Source organism: Phascolarctos cinereus, unplaced genomic scaffold (assembly GCF_003287225.1).
Source record: "Phascolarctos cinereus isolate Bilbo 61053 unplaced genomic scaffold, phaCin_HiC Scaffold_3;HRSCAF=262, whole genome shotgun sequence".
Lineage (NCBI taxonomy): Eukaryota > Metazoa > Chordata > Mammalia > Diprotodontia > Phascolarctidae > Phascolarctos > Phascolarctos cinereus.
The window spans coordinates 49,583,603-49,601,450 of record NW_027555736.1 but is presented as its reverse complement, the minus strand read 5'-3'; the positions used below and the strand labels follow the sequence as shown (position 1 = coordinate 49,601,450).

Below are 17,848 nucleotides of genomic sequence, written 5' to 3'. Positions count from 1 at the left end.
CCTCACTTCCCAATAAGCTGACAGTTCGAATTACTAGCCAGGTAGATCAGAGGCGTGTTGTAAACATAGTTCATTTAGTTATTAGCAAAGAGTTTGACAAAAGCTCTCATGTTATTCTTTTCTCCTCCTACTCTCCACCTCCCCTCCCCTGACTTTCAAGGCTTTATTGAATAAGGTGGTTTTAGAAAAGAATGATGGTTCCAATTGCTTTCAAGTCTCTGGAATGCAAAGCTATATTAAGGGATGGACACACACACACACACACACACACACACACACAGAGCTACTAGAAGGGGTGGGATTGACTTTAAAAATCCTTATTCATAGATCACATCATGAGCACAAGAGTTACAATTGACCAGTTCTTTGGACTTAACCACAGGCTCATTTCCTTCTCAGCACTTTTTCAAGAATCCCTTACCTTGAATGACGTTCTTGCCGACTGGCATGCAGAAGTCCCCACAAATGGCATCTGACTTTGAATCAGTTGGATTCATCTCCCCCAGCATCACTCTGCCCGTCTCCACCACATTCAAACTCTCCCAGATCATAACCACAACATGTCCTGAGTTCATGTATTTCATAAGCCCAGGGAAAATGGCCTGACCTTCATGTCATATAATGCTGCTTCAACTGTTCTTGTGAATCCCAAGGGAACTTCATAGTTACCAAGCGGAATCTCTTCTGCTCAAAATATTTGGTGATATCCCTGACCAGGCTCCACTGGACTCGACAGGCTTGATGGCAATGAAGATATGATCCAATGATCTGTGTTAGCCAAGGTCCAGGGAAGCTCAGGTTGGAGCTGGAATTGGAGTGCACAGAGTCTCAATTTTTCCTCTCATGCTATCCTTGTGGAAAAATATAGAGAGATGTGGCTTAGATGATGGTATAATTGGATGAATTTAGACCTACTCAAAGAGTAGTCAATAATGGTTCAATGTCCACATAGAAAGAAATGTCCAGTGTAGTGCCCCAGAGTTCTGTGCTGGATCCTATGCCCATTTTGGTCAACAACTTGGATGAAGAGTTAGGTGACATGTTTTCCAATTTGCACATGACAAGAAACTGAAAAAGATATAACTAACACACAAGCCATTGCATTGATCCAGGGGCTTTCTGGTCCACTCCCTACTCCCCAACTTTACCACCATACATATACAGTGTATATGTGTGTTGTGCCTTTTTTATGACATGGAGAGTGATCCTGGGTTCTTGAAAGTTATGCCAGAATAAGGCAAGCCCTGAATGGTCTTCCTAAGGCCTGGAAATGCCAGGTATTTCTGTTTTCCAATACTATTAGCTGAACTAATCAGAAACCCATCCCCAGGTTGACATAGGGTGACAAATTTTTCAGCCGTAGCAGTTTCAAAGACCTTCCCTACAAAGAAGTAGAAAGGTTGTCATCTGCATCCATGGAGAGAAACCAATATAATGAAACCATAAATGCTTGAAACACTGAAGAATGATATCTACAAATGTGTGAATTCACGTGCACACAAGCCAAGGCTGTGCTCTTCTGGTGTGCTTGGGCCAACCTGGGTCAATGGAATCTGTCATACCGGGAAATTAGTTATCTAGGTAATCAGCAGTGCAAGGCAATGCATGGGGCTGGAGGGACCTAGGTGGGAAGGAAAGAAATAAAAGCTGAAAGAGACCAGTGAAGGAGTGCTTTTCATCACTGTGAGAAACAATGCCATAGAGAAGATTGGGTCCAGAAATCAGAGATACGAAGGGTGACCCTGAATTCATGCCAACAAAGCTATGGGATGATGCTTGGAAATCCCTGGTCCCAGGTGTTCAATTCCTTTCTTTTTACCCTCTGCCCTCCCCTAGCTCTGATTGGGAATCCCTTTCCGAAGGTGCAAATGGCTTTTCCCAGGCTTCTCTGGGGCACTGGCTCCAGCTCTCTCTTCCTTGAAAGTGAGAATGAGCTAGATTCCTGTTCCTTGGTTACCTGGGGCCATTTGTTAATGGTGTTGGGTTTCCTGCAGCTGAGCCAACTGCCTGCCTCCCCACTACCTCTTGCCTCCTCAGATCTCCTTTGAAGAACCACCAAAAAATAACCTGCCCAAGGATCCCAGGTATCACCAGAGACAGATCCTTGCCTAGATCAGTAGCTTCTAAAATGGTACTTGTGGTTCCCTGGGGTACCATGGCATGACTCCTGAGGATATGTGATCAAGGAAACAAAAGGTAGAAAGAGAGGTTGACGGTTTGATTCTCATGGCTACAGTACCCTAATAGCTATAAGTACCACTGAAAAATCCCCCATTCCTCAGCAGGCCCACCCTTGCACCTCAGATAATTGTGTGGCTGTGGCAAGTGACCCTCAGAGTGCTGCCAATCTGCAACTGTTACTAGGAAAGATTCCTCATGTCCCCAATCCTCTTTTCTTTTGGATGGGACAATCACATAGTGGTGCATATATGTCATTTATTTTAAAATTTTCATGCATTAGTATGAAATGTTTATTCTCAAAAATTAATAGGCAAGGAAAGGGACTTCTGAGAGCCAAGGTGGCACAGCAAGCAGTAAATGGCTGCAGCTCTGCTATATTCACCTCCAAACAACCATAAAATAGCTCCCCGGAACAAATCCTGGAACAGTAGATCTAGAAGAAAGATAGGGTGGAGAAGTCTTTTAGCCCAGGAAACTTGGAGGAACAGCAAGAAAGGATTCTCATTTGGGTAAAGGGGAAGCACATTCCAGGACAGGAAGCGTCCTTGCAAGCCAGCAGGAAGTCTCACCTCAACAAACCAGTGGGAGATCTTGAGCCCCATTGTGATGGGGCAGGCAAATGCCAACACCTGGATCCCCCCTCCCCTTGCCTTAGTATAGCAGACTTCAGCTCCTAGAACCTCCCCGTGCTTCAGCACAGCCCAGGACAAAAAGGCCAGACCTTAATGTGCTTCAGTGTGGCCTCGGGGAAATGCAGAAAAACCCTTCCTGGCCTCAGCACACTCTAGGCACCACCACTAGGACCCCAGCTCAGCACCAGGTATACTGCAAGACTCCTACAGCCTCCAGCAGCACCAGCCACCCCCCACCCTACCCCCTCAACCAAACACAAGGGTCCCTTGGGGGCTTCAGGGCAACATCAGCACAGCTCCAGGTAAATGGCCAGGGCCTGCAGATCCTGGCACAAGAATCCTGAGACAGGGGCAGCTAGGTGGTACAATGAATAAAGCTCCAACCTTGGAGTCAGGAAGACTTGAGTTCAAATTCAGCCTCAGACACTTGATACTTACTAGCTGTGTGACCCTGGGCAAGTCACTTAACCCTGATTGCCTCATCAAAAAAAAAAATCCTGAGACAGAACCCTTTTCACCCTAGGAGCAGAGATCAATTTTTTTTTAAAAGGGAAAAAGCAAAAAATGAGCAAAAAAAAAAACCAAACCCGAACAACAACAAAAAGAATCTGACCATAGAAAGTTTTTATGGCGACAGGGAAGACCAACACAAAAACTCAGAAGAGGACCACAATGTCAAAACATCTATGGGTAAAACCCCTAAGAAAAATGGAAAGTCATCTCAAGCCCAGAGAGAATTCATGGAAGAGCTCAAAAAGGAGCTTAAAATCATATAAGAGAGTAGAAAATTGGGAAAAGAAATGAGAGTGATGCAAGAGAATTATGAAAAAAAGAGTGAGCAGCTTGGAAAATTGCTTAAAAAGTAGAATTGATCAAATGGAAAAAGATATACAAAAATCCACTGAAGAAAATAACTCCAAATGGAAAAGAAAGTACAAAAGCTAATTGAGGAAAACATCTTGAAAGTTAGAATTGGGCAAGTGGAGCCTAATGACTCTATGAGATATCAAGAATCAAACTGAACAAATTTTAAAGAATTTAAGAAAAAGAAAATGTGAAATACTTCATGGGAAAAACCACTGACCTGGAAAATAGACCCAGGAGAGACAACATCAGAATCACTGGACTACCTGAAAGTCATAATCAAAAGGAGGACCTGGATAGCATCTTTCAAGAAATTATTAAGAAAAACTGCCCTGATGTCCTGGAACCAGAGGGAAAAAACAGGAATTGAAAGAATCTACCAATCACCTCAGGAAAGAGATCTCAAAATGAAAACCCCAAGAAACATTATAGCTAAATTTCAGAACTATCAGGTCAAGGAAAAAATACAAGTGGCCAGAAAGAAACAATTCACATTTTGAGGAGTCAAAATCAGGATCACACAGGACTTTGCAACTGCAACATTAAAGGATCAGAGGTTATGGAACATGATATTCAAGAAAGCAAAGGAGCTCAGACTACAACCAAGAATCACTTGCCTAGAAAAACTAAGCATAATACATCAAGGGGAAAATGGTTATTCAATAAAATAAAAGGATTTCAAACCCTCATAAGGAGAAGACCAGAACTAACCAAAAATTTGATCTCCAATATCAAGACCCAACAGAAACATAAACAGGTTTAAAAAAAATAAGAGATTCAAAAGAGATAAACTATTTCCATCCTTACATAGGAAGATGATACTTGTAACTCTTAAAAATTACATCACTAACAATACAGATAGAGGGAATACACACACACACACACACACACACACACACACACACACACATACACAAAAAGTATGGGTATAAAGTGAATTTGAGGAAATGGTGTAAAAAATTAAGGGATGAGAAAAAAGAATACAATGGGGGAAGAAAGGAGAAGTAGGATAGGGTAAATTATTTCACATGAAGAAGTGAGAAAGACCTACTACAGTGGAGGGGAAGTTGGGGGTGGGGGGTGATGGACATTGCTTGAACCTTCTCTCATCAGCACTGGCTCAAAGAGAGAATAATATACACAATCAGTTGAATATAGAAATATATCTTACCCAGCAAGGAATAAAAGGGGAAGAGATTAAGTAAAGGGGGCGGGAACTGACAGAAAGGAGGGCAGATTAGGGGAGGTGGTAGACAGAAGCAAAACACTGGTGAGGTAAAAAAGGGTGAAAGGAGAGAGTGGAAAAACAGGAAGAAGAATAGTATGGAGGGAGATATATAGGTAGTAATCGTAGCTGTGAATGTGAATGCGATGAATTCTTCCATAAAATGGAAGCAGAAGCAGAGTGGATCAAAACCCAGAATCCTACAATGTATTGTTTAAAAGAAACACTTGAAAAAGAGAGTTGCACACAGAGCAAAGGTAAGGGGCTGGAGTAGAATCTATTATGCTTCAGCTGAAGTGAAGGAAAAAATAAGCAGGGGCAACAATCCTGATCTTAGACAAAATAAAAACAAGAATAGATTAAGATATAAGGAAGGACACTACATCTTGCTAAATGGTACCATAGAAAATGAAGAAATCAATTAGAAAAGTAAGGAATAGTCTTCCTGTTGGCTCTATGGGGAGGGGAAGAATTCATGACCAAACAAGAGATAGAGATCATTACAAAATGTAGAATAATTTTGATCATATTAAATTGAGCTTTTGTACAAACAAAATCAATGCCACCAAGATTAGAAGGAAAGCAGAAAGCTGGGAAACAATCTTTGCACCAAGTATCTCTGATAAAGGCCTCATTTCTCAGACATATAGAGAACTGAGTCAAATTTATGAGAATGCAAACCATTCTTCAATTGATAAATGGTCAAGGGATATGAACAAGCAATTTTCAAATGAAGAAATCAAAGATATCTATAGGTATATAAGGAAGTTCTCTAAATCACTTTTGATTAGAGAAATACAAATTAAAACAACTCTGAAATACCACCTCATACCAATTAGATTGGCTAATATGGCAAACAAGGAAAATGATAAATGTTAGAGAGATGTGGGAAATTTGGGACATTAATGCAATGTTGGTGGAGTTGAGAACTGATCCAATCATTCTGCAGAGCAATTTGGAACTATGCCCAAAGGGCTATAAAACTGTGCACTCCCTTTGATCCAACAATATGCTGCTAGGTCTGTATCCGAAAAGAGATTTTAAAAAAAAAACAAAAAGGAATAGAACCTATGTGTACAAAGATATTTATAGTGGTTCATTTCTAGGGGCAAAAATTAAAAATTGAGGGGATGCCCATCGATTGGGGTATGGCTGAACAAGCTGTGGTATATGGATGTAATGGAATACTATTGTGCAATAAGAAATGATGAATAGTCAGATTTCAGAAAAACCTGAAAAGATTTATATGAACTGGTGCAAAGTAAAATGAATAGAACCAGGAAAATACTGTACACAGTATCAGCAGCACTGTGTGATGATCAACTGTGAATGACTCAGGTTTTCTCAGCAATACAATGATCCAAGACCAATAGAAAGGACTCCTGAAGGAAAATGCTATCCATATCCAAATAAAGAACTGATGAACTCTAAATGCAAATCAAAGCATATTTTTTCACTTACTTTATTCTTTCTTATGTTTTTTTCCCTTTTGATCTGTCTTCTTCCACAACTGTGATGAATATGGAAATATGTTTTACATGATAGCATATGTATAAACTATATCAAACTGCCTACCATTTTCAGAAGAGGGGAGGTGAGGGAAAGAAGGAGAAAAATTTGGAACTCAAAATCTTGTAAAAATGAATGCTAAAAATTTTCTTGATATGTAATTGTGAGAAAAAATAAAATACTATTTAGAGAAGAAAAAATAATACGCATGTGTGATCAAAAATGTTTGGAGACCAATACCTGAGAACATCATTAATCTCCCAAAATCTTATTCCTGAGATCCTTGCCAAGTGTAATGGTGTGATGGAAAAACCACTGGACCAGGCTGAGAGGCATCATTCCACTAACTTTCTGTGTGAATCTTAAACAAAGCTCTTCATCTGCTGGGGGGCTCAGTTTCCTCATCTGTAAAAATGAGTGTTGGACTAGATGACCTGTAAGATCCCTCCCGGTTCTAGCTCTCTGATGCCCTGATAACATACATAATTTGCCAAATCTGCTAGGCAGAGGATTCCCACTCTGACCTGTTGATGGGTCTAGTAGAAACATTCTCTCTTACACACTGACTGCTTTGATCTGGAGTCAAGAGGACTTGGGCTCAAATCCTTTCTGTCACCTACCACCTATATGATCTTGGGCAAGTTCCTTAACCTCATTGGACCCCTATAAAATGAGAGGCTTGGGCTAGATGACCTCAGAGGTCCCCTCCAGATCTAAATCTATAATTCCCTAATTGACTGGAGTCCTTTGGCTTGGACCATGCTGAATCAGTTCATTCTCTTTATTTTATGACCCAGCTTCAAGGTCATTTTTGCTATTTAGCTTCAGGAATTTGCAGAAGCGTTAGCCAAAGATACAAGTGAAGGAAGTGATTGTGAGAACAAGCTGTGGAAATATGTAAGCCATATGTACCTAATCGTGTTGCCTCAAGGCACAACTAGTGAGAGGCAGAGATGTTCTTTCCCATCTATCTCTGCTACCTGAGGGAAAAAAAGCATATATGTATTTGTTGACTCTGTTGGTGATAAGCTTGGAGGCAGAGCCAGGTTCTGAGCATAGTTTGGCTTTTTAAAACTAAAATCCTCTAGCTGGAAACTGGGCCCTTACATTAAGAAGATTAGATAATAATAATCTTAATTATTAGATAATAATAACTAGATTTGATAATAATAATCTTAATAACAATAATACAATAACTAGCTTTTGTGTGGTATTTTAAGGTTTATAAAACAATTTACAAATATTATCTTTTATGCTCACAATGATCCTGAGAGTTAGGTGCTATTACTATCCCCACTTTGTAGATGAAGAAACTGAGGCTTTTAGAAGTTAAATGGCTTGCCCACAATCCTACAGCTAGTATCTCTGTCAGAGTTAGGATTCAAGATTTCAAATCTAGTATTCTTTCCATATGCCACTTGTCTTTGGGGAACTTGGCTGTATAATTTAGCTTGGATTGGAGGATATAGGCACTTCCAAAAAATGGAGAAAGAAGAGTCTGGTCCAAGTGTCAGACTAAAAGATTTTGAAAGAGGTCGCTCTATGTAGGGTAGTTGAAGCAAGCCTTATCGCCTTAGCTAAAGGAAGTTGTCCCTTGGTCCTGTCTTTGTAATTACATGCTGCACACCCTCATCGGTCCTCATGCCTGAAGAAATGCCTCTGCCCCTTCTCATCCATATCCACTGCCAGTGACCCTAGTACAGACCCACCTGTCAGGAGGCTGTAATCACCTGTTACTTGGAGGGCTGGACAGACTTTACACCTCTCTTAACGCACAGCAAATGAACAAAGATCTGTTATTTCAGCACCATGGGGAGTTCCCCGCACCCATGCTGGTTACAACCTGTTTGTGACTTAGTGACTTATTGTAGAAAATTATCTGCCTGAGGCCCGTGAGACTGATGTATCATCCAGGGTCCCAAAACAACTAAGTGTCAGAAAAGGATTTGGACCCAAGTTCCTTTTCCGAAGTCCATCACACCCTCCACTACACAAGAGCTTAGGTTCACATACTCTATAGAAGTAGTTAAGCCATAGATACACTGCCTATTTAACTTAATTCAACTTGAAATGTCGATGGTCACTAAGAGAAAACAAAGGCTCCTTTCTGCGTTGTTTCTAGATGCTGAGTTGAAATCAGACTGCGTTCTAAGAAGCCCCTAGAAAGAACACACATTCACCCATCCATCTATCCCTTCCTCCATCCATCCATTCATTCATCCATCCACAAATATTTATTGAACATCTACTACGTACAACGTAATATCCAAAGAAAACAGATGCATTCCCTGTCTACTGCAAGTCAGTAAGGTATGAAAAACCACTTAGACCACCAGGACCTGAGAAAACGGAATTGGAGCCCCAGATATGCTACTAACTGTGCAATTTGGGGCAAATGATTTCACCTTTGTGAGCCTCAGTTTCTGGGGAGGGAGGACCAAATGACTTCCAAGGTCCCTTCCAGGTCTTATAATCTTGTAATGTATCCTTCCAAATCAAATCATCTCTTTTCTCATCACAGCACAAGGGTTTTTTTCTGTTCCTTCCTGCCTTCTTATTTTATCTATCTTGCCTCACTCTACGAACACCACCTTTCCTGCACCCCCTCCCAAAGATATCTGGATCAATATTGTTGGTTGCTTCAATTCAATTAAATTCAATAAGCATTATTAAACACCTACTTTGTGAACAGCACTATGTTGGGAACTAGTGGAATGAAGACAAAGATCAGTCCGTACCCTAAAGGAGTTTATATTCTGCTGGAGTATATACTATATGGAAACAGATGAGTAAATATACGATAATTGGAGAAAGTAGAGGATATTAACAAGTAGGGGGAAGGAATCAGGAAAGGCTTCTAGTAGGAGGTGGCATCTGAGCTGGGTCTTTCTGGAAATTAAACACTGTGAGAAGTAGAGATGAGAACAGAATGTGCTGAAGACATGGAGAGAGCTGTCTATGAAAAGACACCCAGGTGGGAGATAGAATATTGAGTTCAGGGAACAGGAAGGAAACTGGTTTAGTTGAAACATATTGTGCGTGATGGAAAGTAAAGTGAAATAAGTCTGGAAGGGTAGGTCAGAGCCAAACTGAAGGGCTTTAAACGCCAAGCTGAAGAGTTAGTATTTTAGCCTAGAAGCAAATAGAGAGCCCCTGAATATTTTTGAGCAGGCAAAGGACACATATGATGAAACCTTTGCTTTAGGAGTACTCATTTGGGGGACAGCTAGGTAGCACAGTGGATAGATCACGGGCTGTGAGTCAGGAGGACCTGAGTTCAAATCCAGCCTCAGACACTTGATACTTACTAGCTGTGTGACTCTGGGCAAGTCACTTAACTCCAATCGCCTCACCAAAAAATAAAAATTTGAGATCTCTTCATTAAGATATTTTTTAAAAAAGAGTACTCATTTGGCACATAAATAAAGGCTAGATCACAAATAGGAGAAGCTGGACACAGAGACTAGTAAGGTGGCTATAGACTATGTGAGAGGTGAGGGGGCCTGGCCTGAGGCAGTGTCTGTATGATTAGAGAAAAGGGGGCAGGATTAAGTGCTGGAGTGAAGAGAGAATAAATAAGATGTGACAACTAATGACAGTAAAGGAAGAGAGTGAAGAGAGGAGGATGACTCTGAAATGATGAACTTGGTTGAGTGGGAGGCTGATGATGCCCTAGACAGAAATAGGGAAGTTTGGAGGGTGGGCTGTCTTAGGGAGAAAGCCAATGAATTCTGTTTCAGACATTGCCAAGTTTGAGATGCCAGTGGGACATGCAAGTGGAGGTACCCAGCAGGCAGTAACAATTTAGCAGTGGGGGAGGAGAGGAGGAGATTGGAGCCACTGATTTCTTCAGTTTATGTGAACTGAACCACAGATTCACAGGATTTGATAGTTGAAGAGGATCTCAGCAGCCATCTGGTCCAAGCCATACCCAAAAGGAATTCCCAACATAACGTAATCAAGAAGGGGTCATCCTGCCTCTTCTTAAGACCTGCAGTGAGGGGGAACCCACCACTTCTTGGCACAGCTCTGGTTTCAAGATCTCTCTTTCTTAGCTCTCATTTCAAGCAATTTTTCCTGTTGTCAAACCCAAATTGACCTTTTTTTTTTTCATTTCCATTCATGTTTGCTGGTTCTGCCCTCTAGGGTCAAACACAATGAGTCTAATCTCACTTAACTCTCACCCTATGCTTTCTCTTCTCCAGACCAAACACAACCAGTTTCTGCAACAAATCCTCAGAAGGCACAGACTCAAGGCTCTTCACCATCCTGGATATCTTTCACCTGACACTGTCCAGTTCAAAACGGCCCTTCTGAAACTGTAGCACCCAGAACAGATACTTCACAACACTCCAGCTACAATCTTACTATGGCAAAATTGAGAGGGATTTTATTATCCCCTTCAGGCAGCTAGATGGCACAGTGGCTAAAGCATTGGGCTTGAAATCAGGCAGATTCCTTTTCATGAGTTCAAATCTGTCCTCAGACCACTTACTAGCTGTTTGACCATGGGCAAGTCACTTAACCCTGTTTACCTCAGTTTCCTTATATGTAAAATGAGCTGGAGAAGGAAATGGCAAACTGCTCCAGTATCTTTGCCAAGAAAACCCAAAATAGAGTCACAAAGAGTTGGGCACAACTGAAATGACTCAGGAACAAAATTATCTCGTTATTCCTCAAAGCTGTTCCATTCTTAATGTAGCTCAAGACTGAATTAGTGCTTTTTTTTAAACCACCACAGCCCAGTGCTGACTCATACTAAGTTTGCCATGCACTAAGATACTCGGATCTTCTTCTTTCCCACTGAGGTACTTCCCTCCAACAATATGAATTGACAACTGTTCTGCCTCTTAGAGAATTGCTAGGGGCACTGAGAAATCAGACCTTATGCAAGGTCCCAGAGCCAGGAGAGCTGCTCATCTGGCATACCAAAGGTGCCTCTCAGTCGTAGAATTACAAGGTGCAAACACCACATTTTAAAATATAAAATAACTGCTCCTCCCCCGGGCAAGTATGCCCTGAGACCTGCATATGTTTTGAGAGAGTGGACGTTCTTCATGCTTATACTCTATGGCATGAGTAATTAATAACCCACCTGCCCTCACCCTCATTCCCATTTGTCTAGGCTACAGGTATGGATGTTTTGTGCAGGTATTATGTTTTCTTTAAATGGGTCTTACCCATACTCTGTACATATGATGCCCGGAAGGAGTGGTCAGGGGCAAGAAGCTGCTTCTGACCCTAGCCAAGCTGCTAGTGTTTTAGTTTGGCTTACAAGTTGAGTGGTGTGCTGGTGTTCAAGGTCCATGGACATGAAGCACAGTCTCTTCTTGACATCTCCTCTGACAGAGCCTTGCTGAATGGTCCCCACGTCTTTTCTAGCCCAGACTCAGCCTCCCCTGGTCTCAGTAGGCCCAGGTCTAGCTCTCCTGCTTGAGGTGAGGGATATTTACGATTTAATAACTTGCCTATTGATTCTCATTTATATGCTGCAACCATGGGGCTTTAACAAGGATCTGAAGGGTAAATTGCCCTGTTTGTAAATAAGTCTCTAGGTCACTCCCATTACTCAGTCCTCCTGGGTGGCAGCCTCATGGGCAAGGAGAGGTGAAAGGGGTTAATGTAGTAGCTCTGCCCTGGGCCAAATGGAATGCCAATGTCTTCACTCAGAGTATCATTCATTCCCAGCAGGCTGGCTCCCCTCCCTTCTCAAGACTCCATTCATTTAAGCCCATCAGCAAAAAGTCCATGCAGTTAGAAAAGATGATGGACTTCTCTCTGAGCTATGGTATCTGAAAATATTGCAACCTATAGAGAACAGAAGACCCTCTATCATTCTTATCAATTCTTCTAGGTCTAAGGGCCAGCCAGGGCTGACTGGCAGCAGGAGCCTTCTCCACTGAGGGGCTTGGCAAGTGGACCCCAGCTCTCCCTCCAGTATTCCAGAATTAGGGAGCCAAAAATGACCATACGTGCAAGGTCACTGAAATGGCTTTATTTGTCCTTTTAGCCTCCCTGGCTAGAACCTGTAGTAATGTGCAATAAAATCTTAGATTTGGAGGAGGGAGATAGGAAGGCACAGCAGAAAGGGCCCTGGATTTGAAATCAGAGGACCCCTAAATCTAATCCTGACTTTGCCACTTATTACCTATGTGACCTTGAGCAATTCACTCCAATTCTCTGGGCCTCAGTTTCCACAAATGTAAAATGAAGGATGTAGGAGGGGGATGAACCAATGACCTCTAAGGTCCCTTCCAGCTCTAGAGACTAGGACTCCAAGTCCATGATTTTAGATCATCTAAAACAATCCTCAGTGTCCTCATTTGCAAAATGAAGAGAAGGATAATAATGCCTGTAACATCTCCTCATAGGGTTGTTGTAAGGATCAAATAAGTTAGCATGTGTGAAAGCCTTGCAACTGATAATCATTGTATAAATGTCTGTTTAACATAAAATAAAATGATTTTAAGTTGTAAACTCATTTTTCAGACATGTCCAACTCACCATGACCCCATCTGGGATTTTCTTGGCAAAGATACTGAAGTGGCCCGCTATTTCCTTCTCCAGCTCATTTTACAGATGAGGAAACTGAGGCAAACAGGGTTAAGTGATTTGCCCAGGGTCACCCTGCTAGTAAATGTCTGAGACCAGATTTGAACTCATAAAGTTCAGTCTTCTTGACTTCAGTGCTCTATCCACTGAGCCACCAAGCTGCCCTATATAAAATGACATATGCAATCTATATTGGCATCTTAACTCTTCTCAACCAGACTTAAAGTTTCATGAAGGAAGGAATCATATGTTATTGAAATTCCATATTTTTCCTAGCACAAATCTATGGCTTTGCACACAGTAAATACTCAATAAATATTTGTTAAACGAATGTATGATCCATCAAGAAACATTTATTAAGCACTTACTACATGCCAGGAGTTGTGCTTAGTGCTGGGGATGCAAAAAGGCAAAAGACAATCCCTGTCCTCAAGGAACTCACAATCTAATAGGTGAATGAATGAGAGTATGAATGAATGACTGGAGAGAGGAAGGGAAGGAGATCTTTCCTGCAGGGTCAATGGCTCCACCCTGCATTTCTCTTTGAGGGGAAGAGATTCACCCTGGTGTCACATCAGTAGGATAAGTGCCCTTGGAAGAAAGTTCCCCTTTTTTAAAACTAAAGAAGTGTTGGCTAAAAGGATGCTCTTAATAAGGATGTTACCAATAGAAATTGAGCCCAAGAAAGTTTAATCAATAGAGAGGGTCGTGTGTCTCTACTGGTGCCAGAAATTGGTTAATGAGTAGATGGCAGCTGGAAAGTGAAATACTTACCATGCCTACTTTGGACCTAAAATTGGTTCTTTCTCTTTGGTAAAAGGGTCAAGGATACCTAGAGGCAGTGGGAATAGAAAAAGCAATCACTTTAGAGTCAGAGGACCTGAGTTCAAATCCCTCCTCTCATATTTATTATTTATCTGACCTCAGGCAAGTTATACCATCTCCTTGGGCCTCAGTTTTCTCATCTGGGAAGTGAGGGGTTGGACTGGATGGTCTTAGTCCCTTTTAATTCTCAATTTTCCACCCATCCCAGGATCCTCTCCTGGGCCCATACAGCTCTGAGAAATGAGGCCAGTCTTGTTGGGGGAAGGGCTGGGGTGCAGCAGCCTTCCTCATGCCTATGCTAAAGCCAGACTTCTAATAAAACTCTCCAGGACCACGGGAAAGTGGCCAGACACAGCTGTTGCCTTTTATTATTTATTATATATTCTGGATATAAAAATGCATCAGTAATAAAATCATAACAGGTGCAGCTCTGGATGGAAATGAAATAACTGGATTTGCACTTCACAGAAATTGGGTTAAACTCTTGGCTCTTTCACTGTGTGATTCTGGGTATTTGACTTAGCCTCTCTGGGCTCAGTTTTCTCATCTGTAAAATTAGGGACTTGGACTAGATGATACCTCCATGCCTACTTGAATTTGCCAGTTGGGGCTGTATCTGTCTCTCACTAGAGTTCTTTATAAATAGTGTCTGGTCCCACTCTGACTTCCCAAACTCCAGGAAACCCCCCTTCAGTAGGCAATCAACATTTTAAAGCACCTACTATGTGCCAGGTATTGGCACTAAGTGGTCATGTGGCCTCTGAGGCCTCAGGTTCCCCATCCCTGCTCCGGGTAGATGAATGTTCTCAATGAGGAAGGGAAGAGGATGAGCAGAGGGCAGGCCATCCACAGGATTCTTCCCTCTTGGGGAATCTGGAGAGATTTGCAGTTGTGTTTATTTTTGTTTTTGTTTTTGTTCTAATCTGAGATGTGATTAGAATGGGAAACTCCCTGATGAGAAAACTCCTACCAAAGTAGATTGGCATATTTTCCACAACTTCTTGTCTTAGGGACTTTGTGGACATCAAGAGGTTAAGTGAATTGCCCATGATCAGCAGTTAGTATGTGTCGGAGGTGAGACTCGAACTCGGGTCTTTCTGTCTTCAGGGACAATTCTCTCTCAACACTATGCTACCGCTTTAGTCACATGCAATGAAATCTCCTATTTGAGACCCCAGTTTATGTCTTCCAGAATACTTTCATGTTTGTAAGCTGAGGTTTTACCTGTTAGATTCAGCACATTAGGTGTTCCATAAACGTGGCTGTTAGCCAGCTGAATAACAGAGCAAATGACTCAGTAAGAGACTGACTGACCAGTGGATTCCCTGCCATACTAATTAAGAGACTCACTGACTGAAGCCTGGCTGACTAACTATACTTCAGACTGACTGACTGATGGTTGAATGGACAAACCACCTGCCTGCCTGCCAAACACCCTGACATCCCGGCTGACAGACAGATTTGCTTATGGGCTGACCAACAGACTTACTAATAGACTGGAGCACTGACTGGCTGTCAGAGAACATGGATTTTTGGAAATCCTCTTCAGCACCCAGCTCCCTCCCTCCCTCTGGCTCCCCCACTTCCCTGGCCATTTCTGCAGTGGCTTCCCCTCCCCCAACCGCATCTCCTTCCTCTCTCCTCCTCTTTGTCAGTCACCTCTCCTCCTTTCCACCTGCCCTCTCTGCTCTGGAAGGCAGAACAGCATGTACCTGGTACAGACACTGGAACAGCTCAATGTTCCCTGGACTTTGTGCCTTTTTTATTTCCCTGAAGACTCAGGTGGAGTAGTGCATTTTTTTCCTTCTCTCTCTCTCTCTCTCTCTCTCTCTCTCTCTCTCTCTCTCTCTCTCTCTCTCTCTCTCTCTCTCTCTCTCTCTCTCTCTTATTCCTTCTTTCCCATGGATGCCGATCCTAGTGGGGCTGTTCTGCAATGATGCCCTCTGGATGGACCTCCACAGATTTTTTCCAGGACCTCTTGGATTGGGCTGTTCTCAAACCACCTTCTGGTCTATCCTGTGATCTGGTACTTGGGATGGCCCCTTAGACGAGGCTGCTTTCTCTAGAGAGGTGTTTTCAAACCTGTGGGTTCATCTGTCAAGACTTTGAGCCAGGGATCTGCCAGGGACTAGCCCAGCCTCACATCTAAGTAACACTATCCTCACAACTACCCCATGAGACAAGTTGAGCAAGTGTTATCAGCCTCAGAGCTTAAGTGACTAACCTCTAATCACATAGCTAGTAAGCAGAAGGGCTGGGACTCAGATCCTCTTATTTAAATTCGAATTCATTGGGCTTTCTACACAAAATACCCATTAGTGTGGGAGAGGGGAGGAAAAAGGGAGAGGCAAGGGTGGGAGGCAAGCATTCCTGGAAGCACCTGGCTGGAGTCAAAAGCAATTCCCCTGATAACTCACCATGATCAGGGGTCCTCAGATATAGGGAAGGCTAGAGTGGAGCATGGAGAATAGAGTTGGAAGACCTGATCATTTAGTAGTTATGAGATCTTAGAAAAGCCATCCCTCAGTATCTTCCTCTGCAAAATGGGCATAAACATACTTGGATGACTGACCTCACAGGGAGTAGGATGTAGATAAGCAACCAATCACCTTCTTCCCTGAAACCAACATGAATTACATCTTCAGGAGCCAGCCAGACACTCAGACTCGCCATATTTAGAATTCATGAGATATGCCTGGCATAAATCCTAATGAACCCAGGCCAGTGTATTTTAGCAGAGAGAACACAGGACATGGATTCAGGAGGCCAGGGCTTACATCCCAGCTCTGTTACCTGCTGATGTGACCACTGACAAATTATTTCATCTCTCTGAGCTTCAGTTTCCTCATCTTCAAGGTAGGGATGATACTAATAACTACTTCACAGGGTGCTTCCCAAAAAAGTGAATTGTAAACTGTAAATATATACATACACACACACACACACATATATATATATATGTATGTGTGTGTGCATGTATACACATATATATGCATGCATATATACAAATCTTCTCCTTCCCCCCACTATATCCTAGGTAAAGGCCCTAGTGCCTTAGGCATGCAGAGGGGGCAGCTTTGCCATATTTGAATTAATCATAACCTTTTGGGGGGGGGCTAGGCAATGGGGTTAAGTGATTTGCCCAGGGTCACACAACTAGTAAATGTCTAGTGTCTGAGGCCAGATTTGAACTCAGGTCCTCCTGACTTCAGGGTCAGTGCTCTATCCACTGTGCCACCTAGCTGCCCTGTATTAATCATAATCTTTCCTTTTCCCTGAACCCATCAACTCCCAATCCTGAATGTGCCAGGCCCACCTGGAATTGAGAGATATTAGGAGTCTTTGGAAGGCAAGAAGGTTCCAAGCTAAGAGGCTCTCCAGTAGGGGCAGGAGGGTTTGGGAGATGACAAAAATCACATAGACAAGAGTGTCTGAAAGTGTCCCACTTCTGGGTCCATAGCAGGTCATCTTGCCCAACAGCCCCTGGACAAAATGGGACTTTTTCAGCATGAGTATTATCCATGGTCAGGAATCATAGCCTCATAAGCAAGAATTGGGAACCACCAGCCAGGTTTCCTGTTGCCCCTTTATTTTTCTACCCAAGTAGACAAAGCCTCTCCCACCTCTTCCTCAAAGAGTGTGACCCCAAACTCCCACCAGCTCCAAAGAGCATTGGAACAGCCCAGGAGAAGGGGCCACCACACATTGCATGCAACAAGGGGAGGAGAGGGATTGGTGGAGAAGGGGTCAGAGAAGAGAGAAGAGGAGAAAGGCATCATGGGAGAGCAGGAGAACTGATCTAGAACTGAATGGGGCCTTAGAGATCATCTAATCCACCTTCTTCATTTAAAAATATGGAGGCATTTTACAGATGAATCACCAAGTGATTAAATGACTTGTTCAAAGTCCCAAAGGTAGCAGAAAAAGAATGCCAGGATTTGAATCCGGGTCTCATGACTTCAAATTCAGTGCTCTTTCTACTGCCTCTCCACAAAGATCCAAGAGCATGACTACAAGTTGAAGAGAGGAGCCACAAGGCAAAGGGCAATTCAACTTCAGG

The 17,848-nt window shown here is 42.5% G+C and overlaps 1 pseudogene; it reads right to left on the bottom strand.

Moving 5' to 3' along the window:
* Positions 1 to 317: 317 nt before the first annotated feature.
* Positions 318 to 16,461, bottom strand: LOC110213946 (nucleoside diphosphate kinase B pseudogene; annotated as a pseudogene).
* Positions 16,462 to 17,848: the final 1,387 nt, after the last annotated feature.